The sequence below is a fragment of the Scyliorhinus torazame genome, chromosome 3 (genome assembly GCF_047496885.1).
Source record: "Scyliorhinus torazame isolate Kashiwa2021f chromosome 3, sScyTor2.1, whole genome shotgun sequence".
Lineage (NCBI taxonomy): Eukaryota > Metazoa > Chordata > Chondrichthyes > Carcharhiniformes > Scyliorhinidae > Scyliorhinus > Scyliorhinus torazame.
In genome coordinates this window covers 63,615,365-63,639,919 of record NC_092709.1, presented here as the reverse complement: position 1 = coordinate 63,639,919, position 24,555 = coordinate 63,615,365, and the positions used below count along the sequence as shown (strand labels likewise).

At 64.7% G+C, this 24,555-nt stretch overlaps 1 protein-coding gene across 1 annotated transcript in view; it reads left to right on the top strand.

Moving 5' to 3' along the window:
* The window catches only part of LOC140408486 (interleukin-8-like), a 59,550-nt gene that overhangs the window by 14,828 nt on the left and 20,167 nt on the right, over window positions 1–24,555 (top strand). The gene's annotated exons all lie outside the window — the stretch shown is intronic.

Below are 24,555 nucleotides of genomic sequence, written 5' to 3'. Positions count from 1 at the left end.
CGGCTCACTGTTTGTCCCGGGCCCCACTCTCCGGGTCACTGTTTATCCCGGGCCCCGCTCTCCGGGTCACTGTTTATCCGGGGCCCCGCTCTCCAGCTCACTGTTTATCCCGGGCCCCGCTCTCCGTCTCACTGTTTGTCCCGGGCCCCACTCTCCTGCTCACTGTTTATCCCGGGCCTCACTCTCCGGCTCACTGTTTATCCCGGGCCCCACTCTCCGGCTCACTGTTTATCCCAGGGCCCACTCTTCGGCTCACTGTTTATCCCGGGCCCCGCTCTCCGGCTCACTGTTTATCCCGGGCCCCACTCTCCTGCTCACTGTCTATCCCGGGCCCCACTCTCCCGCTCACTGTTTATCCCAGGCCCCGCTCTCCGGCTCTCTGTTTATCCCAGGCCCCGCTCTCCGGCTCACTGTTTATCCCGGGCCCCACTGTCCGGGTCACTGTTTATCCCGGGCCACACTCTCCTGCTCACTGTTTATCCCGGGCCTCACTCTCCGGCTCACTGTTTATCCCGGGCCCCACTCTCCGGCTCACTGTTTATCCCAGGGCCCACTCTCCGGCTCACTGTTTATCCCGGGCCCCGCTCTCCGGCTCACTGTTTATCCCGGGCCCCACTCTCCTGCTCACTGTCTATCCCGGGCCCCACTCTCCCGCTCACTGCTTATCCCAGGCCCCGCTCTCCGGCTCTCTGTTTATCCCAGGCCCCGCTCTCCGGCTCACTGTTTGTCCCGGGCCCCACTCCCCGGCTCACTGTTTATCCCGGGCCCCACTCTCCGGCTCTCTGTTTATCCCAGGCCCCGCTCTCCGGCTCACTGTTTATCCCGGGCCCCACTGTCCGGGTCACTGTTTATCTCGGGACCCGCTCTCCGGCTCACTGTTTATCCCGGGCCACACTCTCCGACTCACTGTTTATTCCGGGCCCCACTCTCCGGCTCACTGTTTATCCCGGGCCCCACTCTCCGACTCACTGTTTATCCCGGGCCCCACTCTCCGGCTCACTGTTTATCCCGGGCCCCGCTCTCCTGCTCACTGTTTATCCCGGGCCACACTCTCCGACTCACTGTTTATTCCGGGCCCCACTGTCCGGGTCACTGTTTATCTCGGGACCCGCTCTCCGGCTCACTGTTTATCCCGGGCCACACTCTCCGACTCACTGTTTATTCCGGGCCCCACTCTCCGGCTCACTGTTTATCCCGGGCCCCACTCTCCGACTCACTGTTTATCCCGGGCCCCACTCTCCGGCTCACTGTTTATCCCGGGCCCCGCTCTCCTGCTCACTGTTTATCCCGGGCCCCACTCTCCGGCTCACTGTTTATCCCGGGCCCCACTCTCCGGCTCACTGTTTATCCCGGGCCCCACTCTCCGGCTCACTGTTTATCCCGGGCCCCGCTCTCCGGCTCACTGTTTATCCCGGGCCCAGCTCTCCGGCTCACTGTTTGTCCCGGGCCCCACTCCCCGGCTCACTGTTTATCCCGGGCCCCACTCTCCGGCTCACTGTTTATCCCGGGCCCCACTCTCCGGCTCACTGTTTATCCCGGGCCCCACTCTCCGGCTCACTGTTTATCCCGGGCCCCACTCTCCGGCTCACTGTTTATCCCGGGCCCCGCTCTCTGGCTCACTGTTTATCCCGGACCCCACTCTCCGGGTCACTGTTTATCCCGGGCCCCACTCTCCGTCTCACTGTTTATCCCGGGCCACGCTCTCCGGCTCACTGTTTATCCTGGGCCCCTCTCTCCGGCTCACTGTTTATCGCGGACCCCACTCTCCGGCTCACTGTTTGTTCCGGGCCCCACTCTCCGGCTCACTGTTTATCCCGGGCCCAACTCTCCGGCTCACTGTTTATCCCGGGCCCCACTCTCCGGCTCACTGTTTATCCCGGGCCCCACTCTCCGGCTCACTGTTTATCCCGGGCCCCACTCTCCGGCTCACTGTTTATCCCGGGCCCCGCTCTCCGGCTCACTGTTTATCCCGGGCCCAGCTCTCCGGCTCACTGTTTGTCCCGGGCCCCACTCCCCGGCTCACTGTTTATCCCGGGCCCCACTCTCCGGCTCACTGTTTATCCCGGGCCCCACTCTCCGGCTCACTGTTTATCCCGGGCCCCACTCTCCGGCTCACTGTTTATCCCGGGCCCCACTCTCCGGCTCACTGTTTATCCCGGGCCCCGCTCTCTGGCTCACTGTTTATCCCGGACCCCACTCTCCGGGTCACTGTTTATCCCGGGCCCCACTCTCCGTCTCACTGTTTATCCCGGGCCACGCTCTCCGGCTCACTGTTTATCCTGGGCCCCTCTCTCCGGCTCACTGTTTATCGCGGACCCCACTCTCCGTCTCACTGTTTGTTCCGGGCCCCACTCTCCGGCTCACTGTTTATCCCGGGCCCCACTCTCCGGCTCACTGTTTATCCCGGGCCCCACTCTCTGGCTCACTGTTTATCCCAGGCCCCACTCCCCGGCTCACTGTTTATCCCGCGCCTCACTCTCCGGCTCACTGTTTATCCCGGGCCCCACTCTCCGGCTCACTGTTTATCGCGGACCCCACTCTCCGGCTCACTGTTTGTCCCGGGCCCCACTCTCCGGCTCACTGTTTATCCCGGGCCCGAATCTCCGGCTCACTGTTTATCCCGGGCCCAAATCTCCGGCTCACAGTTTATCCCGGGCCCAAATCTCCGGCTCACTGTTTATCGGGGGCCCCGCTCTCCGGCTCACTATTTATCGGGGGCCCCGCTCTCCGGCTCACTGTTTATCCCGGCCCCACACTCCGGCTCACTGTTTATCCCGGGTCCCGCTCTCCGGCTCACTGTTTATCCCAGGCCCCACTCTCCGGCTCACTGTTTATCCCGGGCCCCACTCTCCGGGTCACTGTTTATCCTGGGCCCCACTCTCTGGCTCACTGATTATCCCGGGCCCCACTCTCCGGTTCAGTTTTTATCCTGGGCCCTGCTCTCCGGCTCTCTGTCTATCCCGGGCCCCACTCTTCAGCTCACTGTTTATCCCGGCCCCACACTCCGGCTCACTGTTTATCCCGGGCCCCACTCTCCGGCTCACTGTTAATCCCGTGCCCCACTCTCCGGCTCACTGTTTATCCGGGGCCCCGCTCTCCGGCTCACTGTTTATCCCAGGCCCCACTCTCCGCCCCGGCTCACTCTTTATTCCGGACCCCTCTCCGGCTCACTGTTTATCCGGGGCCCTGCTCTCCGGGTCACTGTTTATCCCGGGCCACGCTCTCCGGCTCACTGTTTGTCCCGGGCCCCACTCTCCGGGTCACTGTTTATCCCGGGCCCCGCTCTCCGGGTCACTGTTTATCCGGGGCCCCGCTCTCCAGCTCACTGTTTATCCCGGGCCCCGCTCTCCGTCTCACTGTTTGTCCCGGGCCCCACTCTCCTGCTCACTGTTTATCCCGGGCCTCACTCTCCGGCTCACTGTTTATCCCGGGCCCCACTCTCCGGCTCTCTGTTTATCCCAGGCCCCGCTCTCCGGCTCACTGTTTATCCCGGGCCCCACTGTCCGGGTCACTGTTTATCTCGGGACCCGCTCTCCGGCTCACTGTTTATCCCGGGCCACACTCTCCGACTCACTGTTTATTCCGGGCCCCACTCTCCGGCTCACTGTTTATCCCGGGCCCCACTCTCCGACTCACTGTTTATCCCGGGCCCCACTCTCCGGCTCACTGTTTATCCCGGGCCCCGCTCTCCTGCTCACTGTTTATCCCGGGCCCCGCTCTCCGGGTCACTGTTTATCCCGGGCCCCGCTCTCCGGCACACTGTTTATCTCGGGACCCGCTCTCCGGCTCACTGTTTATCCCGGGCCACACTCTCCGACTCACTGTTTATTCCGGGCCCCACTCTCCGGCTCACTGTTTATCCCGGGCCCCACTCTCCGACTCACTGTTTATCCCGGGCCCCACTCTCCGGCTCACTGTTTATCCCGGGCCCCGCTCTCCTGCTCACTGTTTATCCCGGGCCCCACTCTCCGGCTCACTGTTTATCCCGGGCCCCACTCTCCGGGTCAATGTTTATCCCGGGCCCCACTCTCCGGCTCACTGTTTATCCCGGGCCCCGCTCTCCGGGTCACTGTTTATCCCGGGCCCCGCTCTCCGGCACACTGTTTATCCAGGGCCCGGCTCTCCGGCTCACTGTATATTCCGGGCCCCGCTCTCCGGCTCACTGTTTATCCCGGGCCCCGCTCTCCGGCTCACTGTTTGTCCCGGGCCCCACTCCCCGGCTCACTGTTTATCCCAGGCCCCGCTCTCTGGCTCACTGTTTATCCCGGGCCCCACTCTCCGGCTCACTGTTTATCCCGGGCCCCAATCTCCGGCTCACTGTTTATCCGGTGCCCCCTCGACGGCTCACTATTTATCCCAGGCCCCACTCTCCGGGTCACTGTTTATCCCGGGCCCCACTCTCCGGCTCACTGTTTATCCCGGGCCCCACTCTCCGGCTCACTGTTTATCCCGGGCCCCACTCTCTGGCTCACTGTTTATCCCAGGCCCCACTCTCCGGGTCACTGTTTATCCCCGGCCCCACTCTCCGGCTCACTGTTTATCCCGGGCCCCAGTCTCCGGCTCACTGTTTATCACTGGCCCCACTCTCCGGCTCACTGTTCATCCCGGGCCCCACTCTCCGGCTCACTGATTATCCCGGGCCCCACTCTCCGGCTCACTGTTTATCCCAGGCCCCACTCTCCGGCTCACTGTTTATCCCGGGCCCCACTCTCCGGCTCACTGTTTATCCCGTGCCCCCTCGACGGCTCACTGTTTATCCCGGGCCCCACTCTCCGGCTCACTGTTTATCCCGGGCCCCACTCTCCGGCTCACTGTTTATCCCGTGCCCCCTCGACGGCTCACTGTTTATCCCGGGCCCGACTCTCCGGCTCACATTTTATCCTGGGCTCCGCTTTCCGGCTCACTGTTTATCCCGGGCCCCACTCTCCGGCTCACTGTTTATCCCGGGCCCCGCTCTCCGGCTCACTGTTTGTCCCGGGCCCCACTCCCCGGCTCACTGTTTATCCCGGGCCCCGCTCTCCGGCTCACTGTTTATGCCGGGCCCCGCTCTCCGGCTCACTGTTTGTCCCGGGCCCCACTCCCCGGCTCACTGTTTATCCCGGGCCCCGCTCCCCGGCTCACTGTTTATCCCGGGCCCCGCTCTCCGTCTCACTGTTTATCACGGGCCCTGCTCTCCGGCTCACTGTTTATCCCGGGCCCCGCTCTCCGGCTCACTGTTTAACACGGGCCCTGCTCTCCGGCTCACTGTTTGTCCCGGGCCCCACTCCCCGGCTCACTGTTTATCCCGGGCCCCGCTCTCCGGATCACTGTTTATCCCGGGCCCCACTCTCCGGCTCACTGTTTATTCCGGGCCCCACTCTCCGACTCACTGTTTTTCCCGGGCCCCACTCTCTGGCTCACTGTTTATCCCGGGCCCCAGTCTCCGGCTCACTGTTTATCCAGGGCCCCACTCTCCGGCTCACTGTTTATCCCGGGCCCCACTCTCCGGCTCACTGTTTAGCCCGGGCCCCGCTCTCCGGCTCACTGTTTATCCCGGGCCCACGCTCTCCGGCTCACTGTTTATCCTGGGCCCCACTCTCCGGGACACTGTTTATCCCGGGCCCCGCTCTCCGGCTCACTGTTTATCCAGGGCCCCGCTTTCCGGGTCACTGTTTATCCTGGGCCCCACTCTCCAGCTCACTGTTTATCCCGGGCCCCACTCTCCGGCTCACTGTTTATCCCGGGCCCCGCTCTCTGGCTCACTGTTTATCCCGGGCCCCGCTCTACGGCTCACTGTTTATCCCGGGCCCTGCTCTCCGGCTCACTGTTTATCCCGGGCCCCACTCTCCGGCTCACTGTTTATCCCGGGCCCCACTCTCCGGCTCACTGTTTATCCCGGGCCCCACTCTCCGGCTCACCGTTTATCCCGGGCCCCGCTCTCCGGGTCACTGTTTATCCCGGGCCCCTCTCTCCAGCTCATTGTTTATCACGGGCCCTGCTCTCCGGCTCACTGTTTATACCGGGCCCCCCTATCCGGCTCACTGTTTACCCCGGGCCCCGCTCTCCGGCTCACTGTTTATCCCGGGCCCGGCTCTCCGGCTCACTGTTTATCCCGGGCCCCCCTATCCGGCTCACCGTTTATCCCGGGCCCCTCTCTCCGGCACACTGTTTATCCCGGGCCCGGCTCTCCGGCTCACTGTTTATCCCGGGCCCCTCTCTCCGGCTCACTCTTTATCCCGGGCCCCACTCTCCGGGTCACTGTTTATCCCGGGCCCCACTCTCCGGCTCACTGTTTATCCCGGGCCCCACTCCCCGGCTCACTGTTTATCCCGGGCCCCACTCTCCGGCTCACTGTTTATCCCGGGCCCGGCTCTCCGGCTCACTGTTTATTTTGGGCCCCGCTCTCCGGCTCACTGTTTATCCCGGGCCCCACTCTCCGTCTCACTGTTTATCCCGGGCCCCACTCTCCGGCTCACTCTTTATCCCGGGCCCCACTCTCCGGCTCGCTGTTTATCCTGGGCCCCGCTCTCCGGCTCACTGTTTATCCTGGGCCCCGCTCTCCGGGACACTGTTTATCCCGGGCCCCATTCTCCGGCTCACTGTTTATCCCGGGCCCCAGTCTCCGGCTCACTGTTTATCCCGGGCCCCGCTCTCCGGCTCACTGTTTATCCCGGGCCCCACTCTCCGGCTCACTGTTTATCCCGGGCCCCACTCTCCGGCTCACTGTTTATCCCGGGCCCCACTCTCCGGCTCACCGTTTATCTCGGGCCCCGCTCTCCGGGTCACTGTTTATCCCGGGCCCCTCTCTCCAGCTCACTGTTTATCACGGGCCCTGCTCTCCGGCTCACTTTTTATACCGGGCCCCCCTATCCGGCTCACTGTTTACCCCGGGCCCCGCTCTCCGGCTCACTGTTTACCCCGGGCCCCGCTCTCCAGCTCACTGTTTATCCCGGGCCCGGCTCTCCGGCTCACTGTTTATCCCGGGCCCCCCCATCCGGCTCACCGTTTATCCCGGGCCCCTCTCTCCGGCACACTGTTTATCCCGGGCCCGGCTCTCCGGCTCACTGTTCATCCCGTGCCCCTCTCTCCGGCTCACTCTTTATCCCGGGCCCCACTCTCCGGCTCACTGTTTATCCCGGGCCCCACTCCCCGGCTCACTGTTTGTCCCGGGCCCCACTCCCCGGCTCACTGTTTATCCCGGGCCCCGCTCTCCGGCTCACTGTTTATCCCGGGCCCCGCTCTCCGGCTCACTGTTTGTCCCGGGCCCCACTCCCCGGCTCACTGTTTATCCCGGGCCCCGCTCTCCGGCTCACTGTTTATCCCGGGCCCCGCTCTCCGTCTCACTGTTCATCACGGGCCCTGCTCTCCGGCTCACTGTTTATCCCGGGCCCCGCTCTCCGGCTCACTGTTTATCACGGGCCCTGCTCTCCGGCTCACTGTTTGTCCCGGGCCCCACTCCCCGGCTCACTGTTTATCCCGGGCCCCGCTCTCCAGCTCACTGTTTATCACGGGCCCTGCTCTCCGGCTCACTTTTTATACCGGGCCCCCCTATCCGGCTCACTGTTTACCCCGGGCCCCGCTCTCCGGCTCACTGTTTATCCCGGGCCCGGCTCTCTGGCTCACTGTTTATCCCGGGCCCCCCCATCCGGCTCACCGTTTATCCCGGGCCCCTCTCTCCGGCACACTGTTTATCCCGGGCCCGGCTCTCCGGCTCACTGTTCATCCCGTGCCCCTCTCTCCGGCTCACTCTTTATCCCGGGCCCCACTCTCCGGCTCACTGTTTATCCCGGGCCCCACTCCCCGGCTCACTGTTTGTCCCGGGCCCCACTCCCCGGCTCACTGTTCATCCCGGGCCCCACTCTGCGGCTCACTGTTTATCCCGGGCCCCACTCTCCGGCTCACTGTTTATCCCGGGCCCCACTCTCCGGCTCACTGATTATCCCGGGCCCCACTCTCCGGCTCACTGTTTATCCCAGGCCCCACTCTCCGGCTCACTGTTTATCCCGGGCCCCACTCTCCGGCTCACTGTTTATCCCGTGCCCCCTCGACGGCTCACTGTTTATCCCGGGCCCCACTCTCCGGCTCACTGTTTATCCCGGGCCCCACTCTCCGGCTCACTGTTTATCCCGTGCCCCCTCGACGGCTCACTGTTTATCCCGGGCCCGACTCTCCGGCTCACATTTTATCCTGGGCTCCGCTTTCCGGCTCACTGTTTATCCCGGGCCCCACTCTCCGGCTCACTGTTTATCCCGGGCCCCGCTCTCCGGCTCACTGTTTGTCCCGGGCCCCACTCCCCGGCTCACTGTTTATCCCGGGCCCCGCTCTCCGGCTCACTGTTTATGCCGGGCCCCGCTCTCCGGCTCACTGTTTGTCCCGGGCCCCACTCCCCGGCTCACTGTTTATCCCGGGCCCCGCTCCCCGGCTCACTGTTTATCCCGGGCCCCGCTCTCCGTCTCACTGTTTATCACGGGCCCTGCTCTCCGGCTCACTGTTTATCCCGGGCCCCGCTCTCCGGCTCACTGTTTAACACGGGCCCTGCTCTCCGGCTCACTGTTTGTCCCGGGCCCCACTCCCCGGCTCACTGTTTATCCCGGGCCCCGCTCTCCGGATCACTGTTTATCCCGGGCCCCACTCTCCGGCTCACTGTTTATTCCGGGCCCCACTCTCCGACTCACTGTTTTTCCCGGGCCCCACTCTCTGGCTCACTGTTTATCCCGGGCCCCAGTCTCCGGCTCACTGTTTATCCAGGGCCCCACTCTCCGGCTCACTGTTTATCCCGGGCCCCACTCTCCGGCTCACTGTTTAGCCCGGGCCCCGCTCTCCGGCTCACTGTTTATCCCGGGCCCACGCTCTCCGGCTCACTGTTTATCCTGGGCCCCACTCTCCGGGACACTGTTTATCCCGGGCCCCGCTCTCCGGCTCACTGTTTATCCAGGGCCCCGCTTTCCGGGTCACTGTTTATCCTGGGCCCCACTCTCCAGCTCACTGTTTATCCCGGGCCCCACTCTCCGGCTCACTGTTTATCCCGGGCCCCGCTCTCTGGCTCACTGTTTATCCCGGGCCCCGCTCTACGGCTCACTGTTTATCCCGGGCCCTGCTCTCCGGCTCACTGTTTATCCCGGGCCCCACTCTCCGGCTCACTGTTTATCCCGGGCCCCACTCTCCGGCTCACTGTTTATCCCGGGCCCCACTCTCCGGCTCACCGTTTATCCCGGGCCCCGCTCTCCGGGTCACTGTTTATCCCGGGCCCCTCTCTCCAGCTCATTGTTTATCACGGGCCCTGCTCTCCGGCTCACTGTTTATACCGGGCCCCCCTATCCGGCTCACTGTTTACCCCGGGCCCCGCTCTCCGGCTCACTGTTTATCCCGGGCCCGGCTCTCCGGCTCACTGTTTATCCCGGGCCCCCCTATCCGGCTCACCGTTTATCCCGGGCCCCTCTCTCCGGCACACTGTTTATCCCGGGCCCGGCTCTCCGGCTCACTGTTTATCCCGGGCCCCTCTCTCCGGCTCACTCTTTATCCCGGGCCCCACTCTCCGGGTCACTGTTTATCCCGGGCCCCACTCTCCGGCTCACTGTTTATCCCGGGCCCCACTCCCCGGCTCACTGTTTATCCCGGGCCCCACTCTCCGGCTCACTGTTTATCCCGGGCCCGGCTCTCCGGCTCACTGTTTATTTTGGGCCCCGCTCTCCGGCTCACTGTTTATCCCGGGCCCCACTCTCCGTCTCACTGTTTATCCCGGGCCCCACTCTCCGGCTCACTCTTTATCCCGGGCCCCACTCTCCGGCTCGCTGTTTATCCTGGGCCCCGCTCTCCGGCTCACTGTTTATCCTGGGCCCCGCTCTCCGGGACACTGTTTATCCCGGGCCCCATTCTCCGGCTCACTGTTTATCCCGGGCCCCAGTCTCCGGCTCACTGTTTATCCCGGGCCCCGCTCTCCGGCTCACTGTTTATCCCGGGCCCCACTCTCCGGCTCACTGTTTATCCCGGGCCCCACTCTCCGGCTCACTGTTTATCCCGGGCCCCACTCTCCGGCTCACCGTTTATCTCGGGCCCCGCTCTCCGGGTCACTGTTTATCCCGGGCCCCTCTCTCCAGCTCACTGTTTATCACGGGCCCTGCTCTCCGGCTCACTTTTTATACCGGGCCCCCCTATCCGGCTCACTGTTTACCCCGGGCCCCGCTCTCCGGCTCACTGTTTACCCCGGGCCCCGCTCTCCAGCTCACTGTTTATCCCGGGCCCGGCTCTCCGGCTCACTGTTTATCCCGGGCCCCCCCATCCGGCTCACCGTTTATCCCGGGCCCCTCTCTCCGGCACACTGTTTATCCCGGGCCCGGCTCTCCGGCTCACTGTTCATCCCGTGCCCCTCTCTCCGGCTCACTCTTTATCCCGGGCCCCACTCTCCGGCTCACTGTTTATCCCGGGCCCCACTCCCCGGCTCACTGTTTGTCCCGGGCCCCACTCCCCGGCTCACTGTTTATCCCGGGCCCCGCTCTCCGGCTCACTGTTTATCCCGGGCCCCGCTCTCCGGCTCACTGTTTGTCCCGGGCCCCACTCCCCGGCTCACTGTTTATCCCGGGCCCCGCTCTCCGGCTCACTGTTTATCCCGGGCCCCGCTCTCCGTCTCACTGTTCATCACGGGCCCTGCTCTCCGGCTCACTGTTTATCCCGGGCCCCGCTCTCCGGCTCACTGTTTATCACGGGCCCTGCTCTCCGGCTCACTGTTTGTCCCGGGCCCCACTCCCCGGCTCACTGTTTATCCCGGGCCCCGCTCTCCAGCTCACTGTTTATCACGGGCCCTGCTCTCCGGCTCACTTTTTATACCGGGCCCCCCTATCCGGCTCACTGTTTACCCCGGGCCCCGCTCTCCGGCTCACTGTTTATCCCGGGCCCGGCTCTCTGGCTCACTGTTTATCCCGGGCCCCCCCATCCGGCTCACCGTTTATCCCGGGCCCCTCTCTCCGGCACACTGTTTATCCCGGGCCCGGCTCTCCGGCTCACTGTTCATCCCGTGCCCCTCTCTCCGGCTCACTCTTTATCCCGGGCCCCACTCTCCGGCTCACTGTTTATCCCGGGCCCCACTCCCCGGCTCACTGTTTGTCCCGGGCCCCACTCCCCGGCTCACTGTTTATCCCGGGCCCCGCTCTCCGGCTCACTGTTTATCCCGGGCCCCGCTCTCCGGCTCACTGTTTGTCCCGGGCCCCACTCCCCGGCTCACTGTTTATCCCGGGCCCCGCTCTCCGGCTCACTGTTTATCCCGGGCCCCGCTCTCCGTCTCACTGTTCATCACGGGCCCTGCTCTCCGGCTCACTGTTTATCCCGGGCCCCGCTCTCCGGCTCACTGTTTATCACGGGCCCTGCTCTCCGGCTCACTGTTTGTCCCGGGCCCCACTCCCCGGCTCACTGTTTATCCCGGGCCCCGCTCTCCGGCTCACTGTTTATCCCGAGCCCCACTCTCCGGCTCACTGTTTATTCCGGGCCCCACTCTCCGACTCACTGTTTTTCCCGGGCCCCACTCTCCGGCTCACTGTTTATCCTGGGCCCCACTCTCCGGGACACTGTTTATCCCGGGCCCCACTCTCCGGCTCACTGTCTATCCCGGGCCCCACTCTCCGGCTCACTGTTTATCACGGGCCCCACTCTCCGGCTCACTGTTTATCCCGGGCCCCAGTCTCCGGCTCACTGTTTATCCAGAGCCCCACTCTCCGGCTCACTGTTTATCCCGTACCCCACTCTCCGGCTCACTGTTTATCCCGGGCCCCGCTCTCCGGCTCACTGTTTATCCCGGGCCCACGCTCTCCGGCTCACTGTTTATCCTGGGCCCCACTCTCCGGGACACTGTTTATCCTGGGCCCCACTCTCCAGCTCACTGTTTATCCCGGGCCCCACTCTCCGGCTCACTGTTTATCCCGGGCCCCGCTCTCTGGCTCACTGTTTATCCCGGGCCCCGCTCTCCGGCTCACTGTTTATCCCGGGCCCCGCTCTCCGGCTCACTGTTTATCCCGGGCCCCACTCTCCGGCTCACTGTTTATCCCGGGCCCCACTCTCCGGCTCACTGTTTATCCCGGGCCCCACTCTCCGGGTCACCGTTTATCCCGGGCCCCGCTCTCCGGGTCACTGTTTATCCCGGGACCCTCTCTCCAGCTCACTGTTTATCCCGGGCCCCGCTCTCCTGCTCACTGTTTACCCCGGGCCCCGCTCTCCGGCTCACTGTTTATCCCGGGCCCGGCTCTCCGGCTCACTGTTTATCCCGGGCCCCCCTATCCGGCTCACCGTTTATCCCGGGCCCCGCTCTCCGGCTCACTGTTTATCCCGGGCCCGGCTCTCCGGCTCACTGTTTATCCCGGGCCCCTCTCTCCGGCTCACTCTTTATCCCAGGCCCCACTCTCCGGGTCACTGTTTATCCCGGGCCCCACTCTCCGGCTCACTGTTTATCCCGGGCCCCACTCCCCGGCTCACTGTTTATCCCGGGCCCCACTCTCCGGCTCACTGTTTATCCCGGGCCCCACTCTCCGGCTCACTGTTTATCCCGGGCCCCACTCTCCGGCTCACCGTTTATCCCGGGCCCCGCTCTCCGGGTCACTGTTTATCCCGGGCCCCTCTCTCCAGCTCATTGTTTATCACGGGCCCTGCTCTCCGGCTCACTGTTTATACCGGGCCCCCCTATCCGGCTCACTGTTTACCCCGGGCCCCGCTCTCCGGCTCACTGTTTATCCCGGGCCCGGCTCTCCGGCTCACTGTTTATCCCGGGCCCCCCTCTCCGGCTCACCGTTTATCCCGGGCCCCTCTCTCCGGCACACTGTTTATCCCGGGCCCGGCTCTCCGGCTCACTGTTTATCCCGGGCCCCTCTCTCCGGCTCACTCTTTATCCCGGGCCCCACTCTCCGGGTCACTGTTTATCCCGGGCCCCACTCTCCGGCTCACTGTTTATCCCGGGCCCCACTCCCCGGCTCACTGTTTATCCCGGGCCCCACTCTCCGGCTCACTGTTTATCCCGGGCCCGGCTCTCCGGCTCACTGTTTATTCTGGGCCCCGCTCTCCGGCTCACTGTTTATCCCGGGCCCCACTCTCCGTCTCACTGTTTATCCCGGGCCCCACTCTCCGGCTCACTCTTTATCCCGGGCCCCACTCTCCGGCTCGCTGTTTATCCTGGGCCCCGCTCTCCGGCTCACTGTTTATCCTGGGCCCCGCTCTCCGGGACACTGTTTATCCCGGGCCCCATTCTCCGGCTCACTGTTTATCCCGGGCCCCAGTCTCCGGCTCACTGTTTATCCCGGGCCCCGCTCTCCTGCTCACTGTTTATCCCGGGCCCCGCTCTCCGGCTCACTGTTTATCCCGGGCCCCACTCTCCGGCTCACTGTTTATCCCGGGCCCCACTCTCCGGCTCACTGTTTATCCCGGGCCCCACTCTCCGGCTCACCGTTTATCTCGGGCCCCGCTCTCCGGGTCACTGTTTATCCCGGGCCCCTCTCTCCAGCTCACTGTTTATCACGGGCCCAGCTCTCCGGCTCACTTTTTATACCGGGCCCCCCTATCCGGCTCACTGTTTACCCCGGGCCCCGCTCTCCGGCTCACCGTTTATCCCGGGCCCCTCTCTCCGGCACACTGTTTATCCCGGGCCCGGCTCTCCGGCTCACTGTTCATCCCGTGCCCCTCTCTCCGGCTCACTCTTTATCCCGGGCCCCACTCTCCGGCTCACTGTATATTCCGGGCCCCGCTCTCCGGCTCACTGTTTATCCCGGGCCCCGCTCTCCGGCTCACTGTTTGTCCCGGGCCCCACTCCCCGGCTCACTGTTTATCCCAGGCCCCGCTCTCTGGCTCACTGTTTATCCCGGGCCCCACTCTCCGGCTCACTGTTTATCCCGGGCCCCAATCTCCGGCTCACTGTTTATCCGGTGCCCCCTCGACGGCTCACTATTTATCCCAGGCCCCACTCTCCGGGTCACTGTTTATCCCGGGCCCCACTCTCCGGCTCACTGTTTATCCCGGGCCCCACTCTCCGGCTCACTGTTTATCCCGGGCCCCACTCTCTGGCTCACTGTTTATCCCAGGCCCCACTCTCCGGGTCACTGTTTATCCCCGGCCCCACTCTCCGGCTCACTGTTTATCCCGGGCCCCAGTCTCCGGCTCACTGTTTATCACTGGCCCCACTCTCCGGCTCACTGTTCATCCCGGGCCCCACTCTGCGGCTCACTGTTTATCCCGGGCCCCACTCTCCGGCTCACTGTTTATCCCGGGCCCCACTCTCCGGCTCACTGATTATCCCGGGCCCCACTCTCCGGCTCACTGTTTATCCCAGGCCCCACTCTCCGGCTCACTGTTTATCCCGGGCCCCACTCTCCGGCTCACTGTTTATCCCGTGCCCCCTCGACGGCTCACTGTTTATCCCGGGCCCCACTCTCCGGCTCACTGTTTATCCCGGGCCCCACTCTCCGGCTCACTGTTTATCCCGTGCCCCCTCGACGGCTCACTGTTTATCCCGGGCCCGACTCTCCGGCTCACATTTTATCCTGGGCTCCGCTTTCCGGCTCACTGTTTATCCCGGGCCCCACTCTCCGGCTCACTGTTTATCCCGGGCCCCGCTCTCCGGCTCACTGTTTGTCCCGGGCCCCACTCCCCGGCTCACTGTTTATCCCGGGCCCCGCTCTCCGGCTCACTGTTTATGCCGGGCCCCGCTCTCCGGCTCACTGTTTGTCCCGGGCCCCACTCCCCGGCTCACTGTTTATCCCGGGCCCCGCTCCCCGGCTCACTGTTTATCCCGGGCCCCGCTCTCCGTCTCACTGTTTATCACGGGCCCTGCTCTCCGGCTCACTGTTTATCCCGGGCCCCGCTCTCCGGCTCACTGTTTAACACGGGCCCTGCTCTCCGGCTCACTGTTTGTCCCGGGCCCCACTCCACGGCTCACTGTTTATCCCGGGCCCCGCTCTCCGGATCACTGTTTATCCCGGGCCCCACTCTCCGGCTCACTGTTTATTCCGGGCCCCACTCTCCGACTCACTGTTTTTCCCGGGCCCCACTCTCTGGCTCACTGTTTATCCCGGGCCCCAGTCTCCGGCTCACTGTTTATCCAGGGCCCCACTCTCCGGCTCACTGTTTATCCCGGGCCCCACTCTCCGGCTCACTGTTTAGCCCGGGCCCCGCTCTCCGGCTCACTGTTTATCCCGGGCCCACGCTCTCCGGCTCACTGTTTATCCTGGGCCCCACTCTCCGGGACACTGTTTATCCCGGGCCCCGCTCTCCGGCTCACTGTTTATCCAGGGCCCCGCTTTCCGGGTCACTGTTTATCCTGGGCCCCACTCTCCAGCTCACTGTTTATCCCGGGCCCCACTCTCCGGCTCACTGTTTATCCCGGGCCCCGCTCTCTGGCTCACTGTTTATCCCGGGCCCCGCTCTACGGCTCACTGTTTATCCCGGGCCCTGCTCTCCGGCTCACTGTTTATCCCGGGCCCCACTCTCCGGCTCACTGTTTATCCCGGGCCCCACTCTCCGGCTCACTGTTTATCCCGGGCCCCACTCTCCGGCTCACCGTTTATCCCGGGCCCCGCTCTCCGGGTCACTGTTTATCCCGGGCCCCTCTCTCCAGCTCATTGTTTATCACGGGCCCTGCTCTCCGGCTCACTGTTTATACCGGGCCCCCCTATCCGGCTCACTGTTTACCCCGGGCCCCGCTCTCCGGCTCACTGTTTATCCCGGGCCCGGCTCTCCGGCTCACTGTTTATCCCGGGCCCCCCTATCCGGCTCACCGTTTATCCCGGGCCCCTCTCTCCGGCACACTGTTTATCCCGGGCCCGGCTCTCCGGCTCACTGTTTATCCCGGGCCCCTCTCTCCGGCTCACTCTTTATCCCGGGCCCCACTCTCCGGGTCACTGTTTATCCCGGGCCCCACTCTCCGGCTCACTGTTTATCCCGGGCCCCACTCCCCGGCTCACTGTTTATCCCGGGCCCCACTCTCCGGCTCACTGTTTATCCCGGGCCCGGCTCTCCGGCTCACTGTTTATTTTGGGCCCCGCTCTCCGGCTCACTGTTTATCCCGGGCCCCACTCTCCGTCTCACTGTTTATCCCGGGCCCCACTCTCCGGCTCACTCTTTATCCCGGGCCCCACTCTCCGGCTCGCTGTTTATCCTGGGCCCCGCTCTCCGGCTCACTGTTTATCCTGGGCCCCGCTCTCCGGGACACTGTTTATCCCGGGCCCCATTCTCCGACTCACTGTTTATCCCGGGCCCCAGTCTCCGGCTCACTGTTTATCCCGGGCCCCGCTCTCCGGCTCACTGTTTATCCCGGGCCCCACTCTCCGGCTCACTGTTTATCCCGGGCCCCACTCTCCGGCTCACTGTTTATCCCGGGCCCCACTCTCCGGCTCACCGTTTATCTCGGGCCCCGCTCTCCGGGTCACTGTTTATCCCGGGCCCCTCTCTCCAGCTCACTGTTTATCACGGGCCCTGCTCTCCGGCTCACTTTTTATACCGGGCCCCCCTATCCGGCTCACTGTTTACCCCGGGCCCCGCTCTCCGGCTCACTGTTTACCCCGGGCCCCGCTCTCCAGCTCACTGTTTATCCCGGGCCCGGCTCTCCGGCTCACTGTTTATCCCGGGCCCCCCCATCCGGCTCACCGTTTATCCCGGGCCCCTCTCTCCGGCACACTGTTTATCCCGGGCCCGGCTCTCCGGCTCACTGTTCATCCCGTGCCCCTCTCTCCGGCTCACTCTTTATCCCGGGCCCCACTCTCCGGCTCACTGTTTATCCCGGGCCCCACTCCCCGGCTCACTGTTTGTCCCGGGCCCCACTCCCCGGCTCACTGTTTATCCCGGGCCCCGCTCTCCGGCTCACTGTTTATCCCGGGCCCCGCTCTCCGGCTCACTGTTTGTCCCGGGCCCCACTCCCCGGCTCACTGTTTATCCCGGGCCCCGCTCTCCGGCTCACTGTTTATCCCGGGCCCCGCTCTCCGTCTCACTGTTCATCACGGGCCCTGCTCTCCGGCTCACTGTTTATCCCGGGCCCCGCTCTCCGGCTCACTGTTTATCACGGGCCCTGCTCTCCGGCTCACTGTTTGTCCCGGGCCCCACTCCCCGGCTCACTGTTTATCCCGGGCCCCGCTCTCCAGCTCACTGTTTATCACGGGCCCTGCTCTCCGGCTCACTTTTTATACCGGGCCCCCCTATCCGGCTCACTGTTTACCCCGGGCCCCGCTCTCCGGCTCACTGTTTATCCCGGGCCCGGCTCTCTGGCTCACTGTTTATCCCGGGCCCCCCCATCCGGCTCACCGTTTATCCCGGGCCCCTCTCTCCGGCACACTGTTTATCCCGGGCCCGGCTCTCCGGCTCACTGTTCATCCCGTGCCCCTCTCTCCGGCTCACTCTTTATCCCGGGCCCCACTCTCCGGCTCACTGTTTATCCCGGGCCCCACTCCCCGGCTCACTGTTTGTCCCGGGCCCCACTCCCCGGCTCACTGTTTATCCCGGGCCCCGCTCTCCGGCTCACTGTTTATCCCGGGCCCCGCTCTCCGGCTCACTGTTTGTCCCGGGCCCCACTCCCCGGCTCACTGTTTATCCCGGGCCCCGCTCTCCGGCTCACTGTTTATCCCGGGCCCCGCTCTCCGTCTCACTGTTCATCACGGGCCCTGCTCTCCGGCTCACTGTTTATCCCGGGCCCCGCTCTCCGGCTCACTGTTTATCACGGGCCCTGCTCTCCGGCTCACTGTTTGTCCCGGGCCCCACTCCCCGGCTCACTGTTTATCCCGGGCCCCGCTCTCCGGCTCACTGTTTATCCCGAGCCCCACTCTCCGGCTCACTGTTTATTCCGGGCCCCACTCTCCGACTCACTGTTTTTCCCGGGCCCCACTCTCCGGCTCACTGTTTATCCTGGGCCCCACTCTCCGGGACACTGTTTATCCCGGGCCCCACTCTCCGGCTCACTGTCTATCCCGGGCCCCACTCTCCGGCTCACTGTTTATCACGGGCCCCACTCTCCGGCTCACTGTTTATCCCGGGCCCCAGTCTCCGGCTCACTGTTTATCCAGAGCCCCACTCTCCGGCTCACTGTTTATCCCGTACCCCACTCTCCGGCTCACTGTTTATCCCGGGCCCCGCTCTCCGGCTCACTGTTTATCCCGGGCCCACGCTCTCCGGCTCACTGTTTATCCTGGGCCCCACTCTCCGGGACACTGTTTATCCTGGGCCCCACTCTCCAGCTCACTGTTTATCCCGGGCCCCACTCTCCGGCTCACTGTTTATCCCGGGCCCCGCTCTCTGGCTCACTGTTTATCCCGGGCCCCGCTCTCCGGCTCACTGTTTATCCCGGGCCCCGCTCTCCGGCTCACTGTTTATCCCGGGCCCCACTCTCCGGCTCACTGTTTATCCCGGGCCCCACTCTCCGGCTCACTGTTTATCCCGGGCCCCACTCTCCGGGTCACCGTTTATCCCGGGCCCCGCTCTCCGGGTCACTGTTTATCCCGGGACCCTCTCTCCAGCTCACTGTTTATCCCGGGCCCCGCTCTCCTGCTCACTGTTTACCCCGGGCCCCGCTCTCCGGCTCACTGTTTATCCCGGGCCCGGCTCTCCGGCTCACTGTTTATCCCGGGCCCCCCTATCCGGCTCACCGTTTATCCCGGGCCCCGCTCTCCGGCTCACTGTTTATCCCGGGCCCGGCTCTCCGGCTCACTGTTTATCCCGGGCCCCTCTCTCCGGCTCACTCTTTATCCCAGGCCCCACTCTCCGGGTCACTGTTTATCCCGGGCCCCACTCTCCGGCTCACTGTTTATCCCGGGCCCCACTCCCCGGCTCACTGTTTATCCCGGGCCCCACTCTCCGGCTCACTGTTTATCCCGGGCCCCACTCTCCGGCTCACTGTTTATCCCGGGCCCCACTCTCCGGCTCACCGTTTATCCCGGGCCCCGCTCTCCGGGTCACTGTTTATCCCGGGCCCCTCTCTCCAGCTCATTGTTTATCACGGGCCCTGCTCTCCGGCTCACTGTTTATACCGGGCCCCCCTATCCGGCTCACTGTTTACCCCGGGCCCCGCTCTCCGGCTCACTGTTTATCCCGGGCCCGGCTCTCCGGCTCACTGTTTATCCCGGGCCCCCCTATCCGGCTCACCGTTTATCCCGGGCCCCTCTCTCCGGCACACTGTTTATCCCGGGCCCGGCTCTCCGGCTCACTGTTTATCCCGGGCCCCTCTCTCCGGCTCACTCTTTATCCCGGGCCCCACTCTCCGGGTCACTGTTTATCCCGGGCCCCACTCTCCGGCTCACTGTTTATCCCGGGCCCCACTCCCCGGCTCACTGTTTATCCCGGGCCCCACTCTCCGGCTCACTGTTTATCCCGGGCCCGGCTCTCCGGCTCACTGTTTATTCTGGGCCCCGCTCTCCGGCTCACTGTTTATACCGGGCCCCACTCTCCGTCTCACTGTTTATCCCGGGCCCCACTCTCCGGCTCACTCTTTATCCCGGGCCCCACTCTCCGGCTCGCTGATTATCCTGGGCCCCGCTCTCCGGCTCACTGTTTATCCTGGGCCCCGCTCTCCGGGACACTGTTTATCCCGGGCCCCATTCTCCGGCTCACTGTTTATCCCGGGCCCCAGTCTCCGGCTCACTGTTTATCCCGGGCCCCGCTCTCCTGCTCACTGTTTATCCCGGGCCCCGCTCTCCGGCTCACTGTTTATCCCGGGCCCCACTCTCCGGCTCACTGTTTATCCCGGGCCCCACTCTCCGGCTCACTGTTTATCCCGGGCCCCACTCTCCGGCTCACCGTTTATCTCGGGCCCCGCTCTCCGGGTCACTGTTTATCCCGGGCCCCTCTCTCCAGCTCACTGTTTATCACGGGCCCAGCTCTCCGGCTCACTTTTTATACCGGGCCCCCCTATCCGGCTCACTGTTTACCCCGGGCCCCGCTCTCCGGCTCACCGTTTATCCCGGGCCCCTCTCTCCGGCACACTGTTTATCCCGGGCCCGGCTCTCCGGCTCACTGTTCATCCCGTGCCCCTCTCTCCGGCTCACTCTTTATCCCGGGCCCCACTCTCCGGCTCACTGTTTATCCCGGGCCCCACTCCCCGGCTCACTGTTTGTCCCGGGCCCCACTCCCCGGCTCACTGTTTATCCCGGGCCCCGCTCTCCGGCTCACTGTTTGTCCCGGGCCCCGCTCTCCGGCTCACTGTTTGTCCCGGGCCCCACTCCCCGGCTCACTGTTTATCCCGGGCCCCGCTCTCCGGCTCACTGTTTATCCCGGGCCCCGCTCTCCGTCTCACTGTTCATCACGGGCCCTGCTCTCCGGCTCACTGTTTATCCCGGGCCCCGCTCTCCGGCTCACTGTTTATCACGGGCCCTGCTCTCCGGCTCACTGTTTGTCCCGGGCCCCACTCCCCGGCTCACTGTTTATCCCGGGCCCCGCTCTCCGGCTCACTGTTTATCCCGGGCCCCACTCTCCGGCTCACTGTTTATTCCGGGCCCCACTCTCCGACTCACTGTTTTTCCCGGGCCCCACTCTCCGGCTCACTGTTTATCCTGGGCCCCACTCTCCGGGACACTGTTTATCCCGGGCCCCACTCTCCGGCTCACTGTCTATCCCGGGCCCCACTCTCCGGCTCACTGTTTATCACGGGCCCCACTCTCCGGCTCACTGTTTATCCCGGGCCCCAGTCTCCGGCTCACTGTTTATCCAGGGCCCCACTCTCCGGCTCACTGTTTATCCCGTACCCCACTCTCCGGCTCACTGTTTATCCCGGGCCCCGCTCTCCGGCTCACTGTTTATCCCGGGCCCACGCTCTCCGGCTCACTGTTTATCCTGGGCCCCACTCTCCGGGACACTGTTTATCCTGGGCCCCACTCTCCAGCTCACTGTTTATCCCGGGCCCCACTCTCCGGCTCACTGTTTATCCCGGGCCCCGCTCTCTGGCTCACTGTTTATCCCGGGCCCCGCTCTCCGGCTCACTGTTTATCCCGGGCCCCGCTCTCCGGCTCACTGTTTCTCCCGGGCCCCACTCTCCGGCTCACTGTTTATCCCGGGCCCCACTCTCCGGCTCACTGTTTATCCCGGGCCCCACTCTCCGGGTCACCGTTTATCCCGGGCCCCGCTCTCCGGGTCACTGTTTATCCCGGGACCCTCTCTCCAGCTCACTGTTTATCACGGGCCCTGCTCTCCGGCTCACTGTTGATACCGGGCCCCCCTATCCGGCTCACTGTTTACCCCGGGCCCCGCTCTCCGGCTCACTGTTTATCCCGGGCCCGGCTCTCCGGCTCACTGTTTATCCCGGGCCCCCCTATCCGGCTCACCGTTTATCCCGGGCCCCGCTCTCCGGCTCACTGTTTATCCCGGGCCCGGCTCTCCGGCTCACTGTTTATCCCGGGCCCCTCTCTCCGGCTCACTCTTTATCCCAGGCCCCACTCTCCGGGTCACTGTTTATCCCGGGCCCCACTCTCCGGCTCACTGTTTATCCCGGGCCCCACTCCCCGGCTCACTGTTTATCCCGGGCCCCACTCTCCGGCTCACTGTTTATCCCGGGCCCGGCTCTCCGGCTCACTGTTTATTCTGGGCCCCGCTCTCCGGCTCGCTGTTTATCCCGGGCCCCACTCTCCGGCTCACTGTTTATCCCGGGCCCCTCTCTCCGGCTCACTCTTTATCCCGGGCCCCACTCTCCGGCTCGCTGTTTATCCTGGGCCCCGCTCTCCGGCTCACTGTTTATCCTGGGCCCCGCTCTCCGGGACACTGTTCATCCCGGGCCCCATTCTCCGGCTCACTCTTTATCCCGGGCCCCAGTCTCCGGCTCACTGTTTATCCCGGGCCCCGCTCTCCTGCTCACTGTTTATCCCGTGCCCCAGTCTCCGGCTCACTGTTTATCCAGGGCCCCACTCTCCGGCTCAATGTTTATACCGGGCCCCCCTATCCGGCTCACCGTTTATCCCGGGCCCCGCTCTCCGGCTCACTGTTTATCCCGGGCCCGGCTCTCCGGCTCACTGTTTATCCCGGGCCCCCCTATCCGGCTCACCGTTTATCCCGGACCCCCCTATCCGGCTCACCGTTTATCCCGGGCCCCGCTCTCCGGCTCACTGTTTATCCCGGGCCCGGCTCTCCGGCTCACTGTTTATCCCTGGCCCCCCTATCCGGCTCACCGTTTATCCCGGGCCCCTCTCTCCGGCACACTGTTTATCCCGGGCCCGGCTCTCCGGCTCACTGTTTATCCCGGGCCCCTCTCTCCGGCTCACTCTTCATCCCGGGCCCCACTCTCCGGGTCACTGTTTATCCCGGGCCCCACTCCCCGGCTCACTGTTTATCCCGGGCCCCACTCTCCGGCTCATTGTTTATCCCGGGCCCCACTCTCCGGCTCACTGTTTATCCCGGGCCCCACTCTCCGGCTCACTGTTTATCCCGGGCCCCGCTCTCCGGCTCACTGTTTATCCCGGGCCCCGCTCCCTGGCTCACTGTTTATCCCGGACCCCACTCTCCGGGTCACTGTTTATCCCGGGCCCCACTCTCCGTCTCACTGTTTATCCCGGGCCACGCTCTCCGGCTCACTGTTTATCCTGGGCCCCTCTCTCCGGCTCACTGTTTATCCCGGGCCCCACTCTCCGGCTCACTGTTTATCCCGGGCCCCACTCTCCAGCTCACTGTTTATCCCAGGCCCCACTCCCCGGCTCACTGTTTATCCCGCGCCTCACTCTCCGGCTCACTGTTTATCCCGGGCCCCACTCTCCGGCTCACTGTTTATCGCGGACCCCACTCTCCGGCTCACTGTTTGTCCCGGGCCCCACTCTCCGGCTCACTGTTCATCCCGGGCCCGAATCTCCGGCTCACTGTTTATCCCGGGCCCGAATCTCCGGCTCACTGTTTATCCCGGGCCCAAATCTCCGGCTCACTGTTTATCGGGGGCCCCGCTCTCCGGCTCACTATTTATCGGGGGCCCCGCTCTCCGGCTCACTGTTTATCCCGGCCCCACACTCCGGCTCACTGTTTATCCCGGGTCCCGCTCTCCGGCTCACTGTTTATCCCAAGCCCCACTCTCCGGCTCACTTTTTATCCCGGGCCCCACTCTCCGGGTCACTGTTTATCCTGGGCCCCACTCTCTGGCTCACTGATTATCCCGGGCCCCACTCTCCGGTTCATTTTTTATCCTGGGCCCTGCTCTCCGGCTCACTGTCTATCCCGGGCCCCACTCTTCGGCTCACTGTTTATCCCGGCCCCACACTCCGGCTCACTGTTTATCCCGGGCCCCACTCTCCGGCTCACTGTTAATCCCGTGCCCCACTCTCCGGCTCACTGTTTATCCGGGGCCCCGCTCTCCGGCTCACTGTTTATCCCAGGCCCCACTCTCCGCCCCGGCTCACTCTTTATTCCGGACCCCTCTCCGGCTCACTGTTTATCCGGGGCCCCGCTCTCCGGGTCACTGTTTATCCCGGGCCACGCTCTCCGGCTCACTGTTTGTCCCGGGCCCCACTCTCCGGGTCACTGTTTATCCCGGGCCCCGCTCTCCGGGTCACTGTTTATCTGGGGCCCCGCTCTCCAGCTCACTGTTTATCCCGGGCCCCGCTCTCCGTCTCACTGTTTGTCCCGGGCCCCACTCTCCTGCTCACTGTTTATCCCGGGCCTCACTCTCCGGCTCACTGTTTATCCCGGGCCCCACTCTCCGGCTCACTGTTTATCCCAGGCCCCACTCTCCGGCTCACTGTTTATCCCGGGCCCCGCTCTCCGGCTCAATGTTTATCCCGGGCCCCACTCTCCCGCTCACTGTTTATCCCAGGCCCCGCTCTCCGGGTCACTGTTTATCCCGGGCCCCACTCCCCGGCTCACTGTTTATCCCGGGCCCCGCTCTCCGGGTCACTGTTTATCCCGGGCCCCGCTCTCCGGCACACTGTTTATCCAGGGCCCGGCTCTCCGGCTCACTGTATATTCCGGGCCCCGCTCTCCAGCTCACTGTTTATCCCGGGCCCCGCTCTCCGGCTCACTGCTTGTCCCGGGCCCCACTCCCTGGCTCACTGTTTATCCCAGGCCCCGCTCTCTGGCTCACTGTTTATCCCGGGCCCCACTCTCCGGCTCACTGTTTATCCCGGGCCCCAATCTCCGGCTCAGTGTTTATCCCGTGCCCCCTCGACGGCTCACTATTTATCCCAGGCCCCACTCTCCGGGTCACTGTTTATCCCGGGCCCCACTCTCCGGCTCACTGTTTATCCCGGGCCCCACTCTCCGGCTCACTGTTTATCCCGGGCCCCACTCTCCGGCTCACTGTTTATCCCAGGCCCCACTCTCCGGGTCACTGTTTATCCCCGGCCCCACTCTCCGGCTCACTGTTTATCCCGGGCCCCAGTCTCCGGCTCACTGTTTATCACTGGCCCCACTCTCCGGCTCACTGTTCATCCCGGGCCCCACTCTGCGGCTCACTGTTTATCCCGGGCCCCACTCTCCGGCTCACTGTTTATCCCGGGCCCCACTCTCCGGCTCACTGTTTATCCCTGGCCCCACTCTCCGGCTCACTGTTTATCCCAGGCCCCACTCTCCGGCTCACTGTTTATCCCGGGCCCCACTCTCCGGCTCACTGTTTATCCCGTGCCCCCTCGACGGCTCACTGTTTATCCCGGGCCCCACTCTCCGGCT